The sequence below is a fragment of the Primulina huaijiensis genome, chromosome 6 (genome assembly GCF_012295235.1).
Source record: "Primulina huaijiensis isolate GDHJ02 chromosome 6, ASM1229523v2, whole genome shotgun sequence".
Classification (NCBI taxonomy): domain Eukaryota; kingdom Viridiplantae; phylum Streptophyta; class Magnoliopsida; order Lamiales; family Gesneriaceae; genus Primulina; species Primulina huaijiensis.
In genome coordinates, this window is record NC_133311.1 from 19741917 (window position 1) to 19755103 (window position 13187).

At 30.5% G+C, this 13187-nt stretch overlaps 3 long non-coding RNA genes across 3 annotated transcripts; 2 read left to right on the forward strand and 1 right to left on the reverse strand.

Annotated features, from left to right (window-relative positions):
• Window positions 1-2583: 2583 nt before the first annotated feature.
• On the reverse strand, window positions 2584-4297 carry LOC140979319 (uncharacterized). Its single transcript, XR_012175715.1, has 4 exons — window positions 4161-4297; window positions 3566-4079; window positions 2935-3127; window positions 2584-2792 (listed from the first exon to the last, which is right to left on the reverse strand). It is a non-coding gene; the product is annotated as an uncharacterized lncRNA (long non-coding RNA).
• Window positions 3124-3907, forward strand: LOC140978869 (uncharacterized). The gene is made up of 2 exons (XR_012175644.1): window positions 3124-3377; window positions 3751-3907. It is a non-coding gene; the product is annotated as an uncharacterized lncRNA (long non-coding RNA).
• A 2419-nt stretch (window positions 4298-6716) lies between the features above and the next one.
• LOC140978161 (uncharacterized) lies at window positions 6717-9385 on the forward strand. The gene is made up of 2 exons (XR_012175526.1): window positions 6717-8355; window positions 9053-9385. It is a non-coding gene; the product is annotated as an uncharacterized lncRNA (long non-coding RNA).
• The last annotated feature ends 3802 nt before the right edge of the window (window positions 9386-13187 follow it).

Genomic DNA, 13187 nt, shown 5'->3' on the forward strand with positions numbered 1-13187 from the left:
TGAGTAGGATGTCTTTCACTCAAATTTATGCTAAGAAGTTCATCAAATAGTACTTAGTGCAGCATGTTATATAATTTCTTGAAATTGAACTATTTTTGTTTGAACAAACAAACCACATGGGCGCCTCACACTTGAATGCTTTACTTTGTTTTTACGTGGCCTGCCACACTTAGACACATTAACTTTGCTTTTCTTTTTTTTAGTTGTAAGATATCTAATGAAACCATCGCTGGAATTGAGATCTTATTCAAAGAGAAAGATATCAAATATCTGGAGTTTATTTTTGTATATTATATGGATGATCCCATCCGCAAGGACCATGATTGACTCAATCGTATGGATATGTAAAATACAGGATTTCCAATCCTAGCAGGAAAGGGATGATGGGGAAGTTGATAAAAAAATCCCCAATCAAAATATTTCTTTCGGTTTACTCTCTACCCACAAAATTGTGGTACTATGTCATACAAAATGTGGTACATTTCATGTGGAAATGTGGTACTAAAAAAGTACTTAGAGACTGAACACTAAAAAAATCGACGGCCGAGGACTGAAAGCCAATTTCTCATTAAATTAGTTATTTCCTCCCACTTAATTAGCCATACACTTGATTATTTAATTAATAATGATGTGTAGCGTCACTTTCATTGGAAATTCATTTTTATAGGAAGTTTTTGTCAGCAACTTCTTCTCATGTCAATAGTTTACACTTGATAGATAGGTCGTTCAAGTTGTTCCATTTAGTAAAATAAGTGACTTTTTTTTACTCATAGTTTAATAAACTCTATTCTTTTTATCAACATTTTCTTAGAAAATTATGTCGTAGGTGACTTTTCTGGTGTGATTTACACGAGAATTTACATAACTCTTGTCGAGAATAACGACGGCAAATTTCATTGTCATTAAAAAATAAATTACACATGACATGGGTGGGTTCACAAATTTTAATATGTGTTACTTATTCTATTTTTAATTAAAAAAAATTCAAGTAAATATTTAACTCACCCACTTGCTCGAACTTATAAACTGCGTTAATGCTTTATATCATTGCCTTAATCGTTTCTGGGGACCATTAACTCCGGTGAATATACCTTTGCCCATACTCAATTCTTATATTGTTTTAGATAACTAAAGTATTTTTTTTTTTCATATAGCAATGATAACTTACTTGGTCTAAACATTATTGCATATTTAGAGCCGAGGGCCCGTCCTCTTTATAGTAGGTTTTTTTGTGGAGATGATATCACAAATTTTTATTCGTGAGATGAATCAACTCTGCTCATATTTACAATAAAATAATATTTTTGGCCAAAAAAATAATATTTTTTAGTGGGTGACCCAAATAGAATATTTTTTTCAAAAAATTGACTCGTGAGACCGTCTCACGTGAGTTTTTGTGTATTTGTAATATGTGTACCCCAAATTTTTTTTTAAAAAAATGAAATTATGCAAATACAATGTACGTGACTATGCTAGGTTTCATTTCGTTGAGCTGTCTAGAAATAATGCACCTTTTTCTTATTTGAAAATCCTTTATTGTACAATTTCTTAGCTACCAAATTAGATTAATTGGGAATCACTGAAGCTTATGATTAGATTTGCAAGAATATCTTTATACGGTTTTTATTGACGTTAAGAGCATCTTACAAACTAGCTAGTTATAAATATTCAGTCATGATCCTTCGGTTCAATGTCCCAATAGAGAAGATAGAAAGACTAGGTTATAATAATTCATTTTGTATTTTGTTTAATTTTTAAAAAAATAAAAAGCTTTTATTCAAATATTATTAATGAAAAAGATACATTATGTATATATATTTTTTTCATATTGGACTTGGATTTATATTAGCTCGACTCAATATATAATATCCAAGCTTCAGGGTGCAGGAAAAAACCCGTTCCTTTATCAGTACGTAAGGAGCCATGATTATATTAATATGTATATTTATGTGTGTTTATATATATATTTTTTAAAGAAACACCTAAATACTTTAGTTAAAATGGTGGTATTTTGTGTACGTATACATTTTCCATCTACACGTTGCATAAAATGATACTTTAAGTAAGTCTAAAATTACATCATGATATCAAGTAGTTATTCTAAGATGCTAAACTATTATAATATAATAAATCTAGTGAGTAAATATATATGTATATGTACACACACAAAAACTCTTGTGAGATGGTCTTACAGAGGAAGACAACCACAAAGTGATCAACGAGGTGATATACAAATTATGTATTTGTGTGAGCGTGTATAAATATATAAGGTGTTGTTTAACTACTGCAAACAACCACTCTATCAAAGCTTTTTGGAACATCTTGTGCAAGAGATACGTAGGATTGACAAAACTTTTACAAGATTCTTTCGAGATCCTCTATAGTGTCATCCATCATTGGAAAGAGTTCAATGTAATCAATTATATTATTGTAAAAGTTCAAAGTTCACACTGTTGATCACCTTGTGGTTACCGTCTTCCATTTTTAGATGTAACAACCTTTTAGCGGCTCGTCGAGGATCATGGGTGGACATGATCAGATTATGGATGCTTCTCAGATATCCAAAACTTTTTTCTTTGTCTGCTGCATCCAACTCTCTATAGCCGATCCCATCTGCATAGTAATTCATTCTTAATCGGATCATGTCCACCCATAATCCTCAACAAGCTGTTGCATCTAAAAGTGGAAAACTAGCAGAAGGTGCATGATCCACAGTGTGAACTTTGAAGTTTTGCAATAATATAATTGATGACACCGAACTCTTTCCAATGATGAATGACACTATAGAGGGTCTCGAAGAATCTTGGATGTTTTGTCTACAAGTCTTTTCAATCCTACATATCTCCTACACAAGACGTTCAAAAGAACTTTAATAGAGTAGTTGCTTGCATCAGTTAAACAACACCTTATATATTTATACACACATACGAATACATAATTTGAATGTCGTCTTTTTCATGCGGTCATACTTTACATTAAACAACACTTATATATTAAATTAAGTACAACTGATAAGTTGAGACAGCTACCTCATATCTGCTTACACCATATGTACACTCCACATATGTTCTTCCGGACAGGGATCGCAAAAGCCCATTATTCTTGATTGTTTCACACCTTCATGAAGCTGAACAAACATGTAGAAATATAAGTATCATATGAAAGTATCCTCGAGGATATTTAGTACCAAACCCAAAAAAGACCCAACTTCTACAATTTTAACCGCTATTCCTAGGTAAAAGAACTGAATGTTTTATTAAAACTGATAATGAATCAGAGATCTTTAGGATTACAGAGCAATCTAAACTAAAAAATATTGCAACATGAGATGCCACTCCATTTGTTTGGGAGGTAATAAATGCTTCTTGTGTTAAAAAGTTTGTTTTACGTAAGGAAAATGCTAAGGTAGTGTACATAGTCGTGCTGATGAGGCACATTGAAACTACAAATCATGTTTGAATAAAACAAGACTGCATAGAATATACATCATATTTAATCACTGGTCAACAGTCACGACATATATATATAGACACTAATACATACATATGCAACACACATGACCAACCTTGAGTTGCCCAGAATCATTAACAAGAAAATTTAGAGCTACTGTGACATTTGTGATTTGAGAAGCCATTTCATCTTCTGTTTCTTCCAATTTATGTCTATCAATCATGGCTTTACAATTTCCATAAAATTCCTTTCTAACAACCAATCCACCCCTTTCTAACTGCTTGTTTCTTTTCCTATCAGCCACATTTTGAAACAGATGTTGAGCTTTCAGAGCTGCCCGCTCTTGCCTCTTGAACCTGTGCTAAGAAAAACAGAACACTGAACAAATGCCAGACAACGTAGCCGAGATTTGAAATAAGGTGTAGAGGGAGAATGCTAAAAGCTCCTGCAAAGCAAATCAGTGCTCAGCTAAAACAAAACAAGCAATAAGATAGTCTAGGGCTAAGCTCAAAGCCAGACGTCAATCCCTCCATTCCATATATATCATATATCAACCTTTTATTTTCATCAGTTAAAATCTCATAAGCTTCACATATTCGTTGAAAGTTCTCTGTAGCAATTTCCTTAATCTGAAAAACATTTAATCAGAGTAATTGTTGTTGTACAACAAAAAAAAAGCTTGATCAGGTTAAACAAATAAATAATATTACATATCTGGCATATTATTCAGTGAACGGAATCTAATGTTACTGATCATGAGTTTCAAGGATTTTTGTTGGTTTAGGAAACAGATGTCAATACACGCTAGGAGATGGCATCTTGGTGTTTTTCCAATCACGGCACTCTTTTTATTGGTGTGAAAAATCATGGTTCATTTAATGAGCACATGTTTCTACGGTTCTACCTTGTACATCCACGTGTTTTCTTGAAGGCTAAAGTCAAAGCTTGTAGGTATGAAGGAAAAATACTACCAAGTGATTCAATCCATTGTCTTGATTTTCTGCTCGTCACATTCTAAACTTGTCGGAATTTATAAGAACTGTAGCATGCTAATGACACACGTTTCAAGGTTTAGTTACATTATTAGGAGCATACCTAGGTCATTAGATCCTTCCCACTTCATTGGTAAAAAGCAAAGCCAGAGTGCATAGATGCACCTAGGCATCTGATTCCCAGTGTAAAAAACTTCAAATTTGCACCCCATATAATTTTACACCCTCTTAACACAGATCAATTGCTAAGAAATTCTTATTTTCAAACCTAATTTTCAATACAATTACCTTCCGATAATCAATTACGAGGCGTAATCTTTTGATACAAAAAAATAAATTTAAATTATTGTATGAAAACCAAATTTCGAAAAGTTACATGGCTAAAATAAAAAAATAGACCAACGTACAAACATTATTTCATAACCAGATCGATTGTAAAACTAATATACCTTAAAAATAGTGCAATCGGTCGGACCGGTTGAACAGAAGATCATGCCGAAAAACCGTTATATTATATAAAATAATAATATAATTTAATAAATCATATATTTTAAATTATAAATATCTTAAATATATAATAATAAACAGGTTGAACCGACAGTCGGATCGAAAAATATTTATATGGTATAAAATAATAATATAATAAATATATTTTAAATGTTAAAGATCTTTAAAATGTATATAAATAATAGTGAGTCTCATGTGAGACCGTCTCACGGATCTTAATCTGTGAGACCGTCTCACGGATCTTACCCTACACANGATATAATCAAATATTTTTATATCTATATTTAAAAAAATAAATCAAAATAATATATAATATTATTGAAATAATATTTTTATTTAAAATCAAAATATAAATAATCATATATAAAACAAAAATAAAATTTGTAAACGAAAAAAATGAAATTTTTAAATTTTTTAAAAATGGATGTATTGGTTCATCGGTTCAAGACCGATCTGACCAGTTCTGATCAGATTGATCGTAAAAACGATTTATAAGATTGTTTCGGATCATACCCATAACTAGTTCCCAATCAAAACAGCTGAACCGATTCGATTTTAAAAACACTTCTTACAAGTCTAAAGTTAACAACAACCTACTTAAAATTTAAATTTGTAATTTTCCCGCTGATTGGAATGTGTTGGTAAAAAAAGTAGGAGTACATCATCTGATTAGTCATTACAAAGTATCATGGACACAATAAACTTTATACATTGNTAAAAAAAAAAAAAAAAAAATCGTCACTTCGTAATCAAGAAATCGTACATATAATAATTTGAAATTAGCAACGACTTTAAGAACTTACTGGTTCCTTGGCCCGAAACCAAGTGAATTCTTAATGATCTATCACACCATTTTGAAATCAACATTCTAACCGATCATGTACTAAAAAAATTCCCAGAAATAAGTATGATTGATCTTGAGTAGTCGAATTAATTTAATCAACTATTAGAAAATCAATAGATTTTACGGGACTAATTCATGATAAAAGATAATTTCAAAATAAAACCTCATAATATATATCAGTGGCAGAGCCAGAAATATATCTCTATCTGAGCTAGAATTTTAAATTTTATAATCTTTTAATATTTTAAATTGATCTGCTATAAATTTTTTAAAAAAAAATTGGGCCACCCGGACTAAAGCTCGGGTGTCTTACCATGTGGTTCCGCCACTGATATACATATCATGTTAGGAAAATTGCATTTTTATATTTGATTCTCTACAATTTTGGTCTTCCATTATATCAAATTTAAGCCTTGATAATGTATCTTCCGTTTTTCTGAAAATTTTAGTCTTTTTTCATCTGAAACAGTGACGTGATATTAAACACGTCAGGGTCGCATTAATGTCACATAAATGCAATTTCAGAAAAATGACCAATAACAACATCAAAAAGAGATCTAGATGTCGAGATTGAGATTTAACGATATAAATTACGAAATTCGTAAAAAGACAAATATAAAAAGCACAAGAATAAAAATCCCCTATCATATTTTAATGTTTCTACGTCAGTAAAATGTGACATACGACATCCCCCCACTTCCACATCTGGAATGGAGATATATATATATATTAATCATAACAAACTTACTATATGTATGTATCGTCTTATTCGAGAAATACTTTTTCATTATTGTAATGTGTGTATTTTGATTGTATATAAACAAATGTGAAAACATGTGTACATTATCCCTCAAAAAGCGAAATGGGGATTATACCGGAAAAATACATGCTTGGAAAACATTACTGATCAAGCGTCGATATACTAAACCGTTGCATGATCAATACATACGAAATTCAAAATATATATAGACAAAAATAGTACCAGCTTTACATGATAGAATCCGAAATTATGGGACCCAGCGAGATTTTAAGGAAATTGCTAGGAAACTTCCCCTGACAACTACTTTTAGGGCCACAATTTTTGTCTTGTCCAGTTAATGATTCTTCTAAGTTAGCAAATGAATGAATTTTTTCCACGCAATGGATCGATGATTCAAGAACTTCGTACTCGCTAAAAGCTTTGTCCAAATTTAAGGCGAGACCGACTTCGAAGCTATTAAGAAGGACAAAAGATTATAAAACCAATTCGATAGTTGGCACAATGATGAAATTTGATGCTGTATAAATTTAAAATATAATTATGTCAAAAATATTGTAATAAATTAAACGTTGTACTCGACATACTCGAATGTTATTTATTTATATATACCTTTTGAATTATATATTTATTGGTAGGGACAATATATATTATGCCCGCATGTCCCTCCTCTCTCTTATCGCATTCTTCCAACACCCAACAACATGGTTTTCGGTGCTGTCGTGGCGCTAGCAAAGCTCGGTGTCCTCGGCGGCACCCCGCGAGGCCTGACGCCTGCGATGGCCGTGTTGATATGTCCTTTGGTCCTCAAATTCGTGTTCAGCTTACGCCATGTGCGCGAAACTTTCATCAACATGCTCTATAGCATTAGATTGTTCTTCTTCCAAATGAGCCAGATATCACTCAGTGCAGATCCCGATGGCGGCGACCGGTGGCAGAGGGCCGTGCGGTTGGTGTGCGAGAGGCTCAGACATGCTAGGGATGCAGAGTCCGTCGAGGAAAGTTTCTATGAACTATCAATGATTGCACTTTGATTTGACGGCTATTGATTTCTTTACTCACTGATTTTTAAGAATAATTTTTACTCTGTATGGGAGGGTGGATTTCTTTTTATTTTTGGTCTCGGCTTTGGGAGTTAATCTATAATAGGAAAGTAACTCCATTTCTTTTTTGAAGTTCTTTACTGGATTAAGCATATCTGATAATATTTTGGGTAAATTTCATGTCGATTGATATGCAATATTGAATATTGGTAAATCACAGAATGTTAGAGGTTGGAATATAATTAATGAGATCAAAATAGTTAACATGATTTTGTAATCACAATATATAATTAATGAAAGACGTACAAGGTATAATAATATGCTTATGTGGTTTGCAAATTCCAAGTCGATTTTATTGTTACATTATTTCATCTATTCAGTTCGTGTACTTGGGATTAACAAAAAAAATATGGGTTGATCCATCTTTTCTGTTCATTGTATATGATTTTCTAGTTGAAATATCTAAAATTATTTTTATTATTATTGTTGTTGTTCCAGCTTTATTAACCCTATTTTTAGAATTTATTAATATCGTGTCGAAATTTTTAAATAGTGATTTAAAACTATCCATCATAAACAAATTTCCAATAGCTGTTAACTTTGCATAAACAAGTATTTTGCATGTTATATGTTTGAGTCTAAATCTAAAATATAAAGGTTAATTTAGTTTTGAAAAAAAATTCCTTAATGGGAAAATGAGGATAATACTATTACTCGAGAGGTCCAACTATTGAAGCCCGACTTAGGTCCCAAAAATCTCAGGTAAGGAGCGAAGCATATTGATTCTAAATGCATTCGTAATTAGTGATAGATGCATAAAATATCAATTTTGTGTACTAAAAATTTATACAGTGTCTTCAGTTTTATTGGTTAACCTTGGAATTAAACGTAAGATACGAGCTTATTCTAACTATATATATATATATATATATATATGTGTGTGTGTGTGTGTGTGTGTGTGTGTGTGCGTGCGCGCGCGCGCGCTCTTGCGCGATATATGTGTGTGTGTGTGTGCGCTTGCGCGCGCGCTCGCTTAAAATGTAAAAATAAATAAAATAAAAGAGTACGGGTACTTCATCTTTGTTATGTTCGATTTGCCAGTCTATCTCATTAGTTATGTATTTCAAGGGTTCAATTTTTTTAAAAAAATATCTACTATATTATCTAATATATATCATGTATAAAGGAAAAAACTAAAACAAATTACTTTGTTTTACAAAAAATATACTTTGAAATTAATCGAATTGATTGATCAAAGAAACCAATGCATGCATATTAGATTTTACATATATATAATATATGCATTTCATCTCATATTTTGCAACCGGTTTACGGTTCCTAATCTCCGTTTTTCATGTAGTGATGTATACACCATATATTTCAAATGCATATATATATATACACTCTTCCATTTTTTTTTTTTGAAGCTGTTATTTTCTCTGTCTTTATTCTTCGGCAGGGTACAATTGCTTACACGACAACATAACCACATTCTAGGGCGAGATAACGTGGTAGTCTAATATTCAAACGTTCGGTGTTTGTCATTATTTTCGGTGAAGTTCAAGTGCTCATGCGCTTTCGCCTTGGCCGTGTGCAAGTTCGTTTGTTCTGAATATATAGTACGAACTACTCGTGAGTAGAAGAGTTTCGTAATGTTCAGGAGATTATCTGGCTTAAATTTCTTGGCATTTAGGTTTCTTGTTGAGTAGATAAAAGCACTCTTTAGTAATAGCTAGCTAGTGCTTTTGCATGTCTTGATATATTCATTATCCAACGATTTTATTTTATTTTTTGTCTTCAATTTATTTCCTTTGCGCTTGTACGTACGCTTGGATACCTGGGTTCTGGTTTTACACCCTTAAAATCATATCAGGATTTCCATCAACATTAAAAGAGAAAAGAACCAACCAAGTAGCGGATGTTCGAGTTTGTGGAGTAGTTAAAAGTTTGATCGATGATCATGAGTTTGATTTCCCCAACCTACACTTTTTCGGACGAACTTATTGCACATAATTTGCTTAGAGTAATTTGCATGATATTGGGTTAGCCCGAGGGCAGAGGATGAGACACATGCGTTAAAGCACGGGTGGTCCAATTTTTTTTAAAAAAAATTTATATGTAAATTTTGTATAATTTTACAATAATATTATATTAGTCCGGGTAGATCAATTTAAAATATTAAAAGATTCTAGAGTTTAAAATTCTAACCCGGGCAGAGCCATATTTCTGGCTCCGTCACTGCCCGAGGGTTTACCCATTATACACCCAAGGTTAACGGTTTCGAGTTCTCACATCATTTTAAAAAAAGTAAATAACCTAATATTTTTTTGGGGCAAAATAAGCAAGTATTATTTAACATATTTTTACAAGATGTGTTGAACTCATCTCGTAGATGAAATACAAATGGAACGACCGAAGACCGATGTAGCCGGTCGTAAACATCATTATTTAATTTGGGTTATCAAGGAATTTAATCCCAGGTCAAATATTTGAGAGGACCAAATAAAGTTGTAGAGTACTGATTAATTAATTGTAATGCCCGGAGACTTTTCATGTATAATTATTCTATAATTATATTATCATATGAGTTAATTAGTCAATCATACAAGCTAACAGATTAAAAAACTAATTGGTACTTCTTTGATTTCATATATGGGAACTAGAGAATATCAAAATAGAAAATTTTCAATTACTATATTTTCCATGGAGTTCTTCAATTATTTTTCATGCATCAACCAACCTACGTCATATTTACATTTTTTTTTATGATTTGGTTAATAAATTGGGAGGAAAAAGGTAAAATTGTAATTTTTGTCTTTTATATATATTTATTTATTTATTAATTTTGGTTCCTTGTATTATTTAATTTCACTGTGAGTATTTCATTTTTCAATTTTTGGTAATTTTAGTATTTTTTTCATCTTAAATAATGTGTAACACTAAAAACATCAACGTCGTGTCGGAGCCACATAGGTGTTCACACAAATACCACATGCATCAGAAAAATAAATGAATTTGTAAATATAACAAATACAACATATCAAAATTGAAATCTGACAACATTCAACACAAGTATTAAAAAGAACTAATATATATTATAGCTTCTCATAAAATATTGTTCATATGATTAATTAATTTAAACGGGTCCGGTCCATATCAAGTCTAATAACTATTTTTATGATCAAACCGATCAGACTGGTCATGTACCTGTGAATCGGTACATGACCAGTCCGATCGGTGCACTTTTTTGAAACGATCGGTAAATAAAGTTGTTCATAGTTTGCTAAGGTTTACTTTTATGTCCCCTATTTTGGTTTAGTATATATCTAACCTTATTTAATTCTGGAAGGTATGTACTCTATATTTTACAGATTGTGTTTAACTGGAAAACAGTGGTGATCATTCAAATTTAAAATTAATTAATTTCGTTCAATGCATATTAATTTATTGCTTCCTGTTAAATTATTTAATTATTAATGGATTAATCAATATTTTTTAAATTCAAAAACAAAATTTGAATACTACCACTTGTAAGCTCAAATAAATAAATAAAAACTACAAATGATTACATGGATAACAATTTTAAAAATAGTTTTTAATAAAAACTTCCATTCTTTTATAATTTTTTTAGGAAAAAAAAAACCATATTTATTATTTGATATTGTTGGCAAACCTTCCCAAAGTCAAACGTTCCATCAATTAAGTTGCTGAAGTAGAGGGGCAACTGGTCTCGCATTTGTAATTAGTCAACTTAAGTAGGCAACATTTTGCCTTCATCAATCATGTCACGTGTTTGGTGAGTTGCTAACCACACACATTGATTGTCCTTTATTTTCAAATTTACGCTGTTAATTCTATTTGTTGATTTCTTATGATTTACAAGAAAAAAATATTTATAAAATTCAAAAGAATTGACTTCTAGCATTATAAGATCATGCGTGTGTGTGTCTATATATAAATAAATAAATAAATATATAATTTGATCAAATAATACTAAACAATTAACATGAAATTATTTTCAATTTAGAAGAATTGTTTGATTTAAAAGATACGTTTTTTTAGATTTTTTCTATTTAAAAACTAGAGTGACTTGATGAGATTTTTAGTATGACAAGAAAGGTAATTATGGAATAAAATATATTGATGTCCTATAAAGTAGTTACTCTAAAGATCTCACACTTAATAATATGATATAGAATAGTATAGATATATATGAAGTTCGGACTAAATCGATTTTATTTGCGCTCCAGTTTTTGTTATTCCTAATTCGTTATTTATATATATGTAAAATAATTTTATTCATAAATATACATAAATTCAAAATAATTAGCTAAGATTTATCTGGATATAATTACCATGGAGGGAAAAAAACTACAAATGGATCCTGTTTTTTCTTATAAAAATTATATAATTAATCGATTGGACACTATTTGAAAAACACTATTATTCTCAGAAAAAAATATTCAAAATTATAAATATATTTATAAAAATACAAACGTCCTATTATTTGGTATAGTTTTTTAAATTAACAGTTATCGTGTGAAACAATCTCGCAGATTTATATACACGAGACGAGTCGATTCAATCTATATCTAAAAATTTTTTGTAAAAAAAATAAATTTTCTTTTGGGTCATATTAAATAAGATATATGTCTTATAAAAATAACTTGTGAGACAGTCTCATAATTTTTTTTGTATTTTTTAATTATTTAAATCACTCCGCAATTCAAATATTGTAAAATCTGCTATACGTCCCAAAGATGGGCGTGGGTGGGCAAACAAATATATTTGCATAGATCGACATTGTTGTATTCGATAATCAAGAATGGACGACTTTGTATTCAAAATTCCTAGAAAACGTCGGTAATTTGTAAGATTAAATTACAAGCAACACATGCTTAATTATAATAATGTTGTTGTTTGGGCCATGTATGTATCACCGTGCCACAAAGTCGAAACACCGTTGAAATGTTCCGAAAAGGCTATTGTACATACAATTGTAATATTTTATACAACAATTTAAATATTATATATATCGACTACTCTTTAACAAGAACAAATCATACTATAAATTAAACTACTATTATCGTGGAACATACCATGGTAAAAAATGTATGGTGGTCGCCCTTGCCCATTAAAACATGGGACGACCATAGAATATAATTAATAAAAGTAAATTGTCCATTTATCCATCNAAATTTTAAACTCTATTATAATTTAATTTTTTAAAATGAATAATCCGAACTAATATAAAATTAATTCAAAATTATCTAAAATTAACATATATATATATATTTAAAATTATAATGTTCACGTGAATATTATAGATGTATTTAATGCAGTATGTTTTTCGAGTTTTGAATGTATGTATGAGGAGACGATCGATCTGACATTTCATAAAATATTGTGGTGAATATTGTGAGACCTCTACGAGGTGTCTAGCAAATAGTGTATCCTTTATATATATCAGTCGTGTATATATATATATATTTGAAAGGAAAATGAATCGATCTATTTTATTATTTAATAAATAAGAAAATTTTCGCTGCTGTAATCTTGACGGTATCAAAATTTATTTTATATTTGAACCCAAT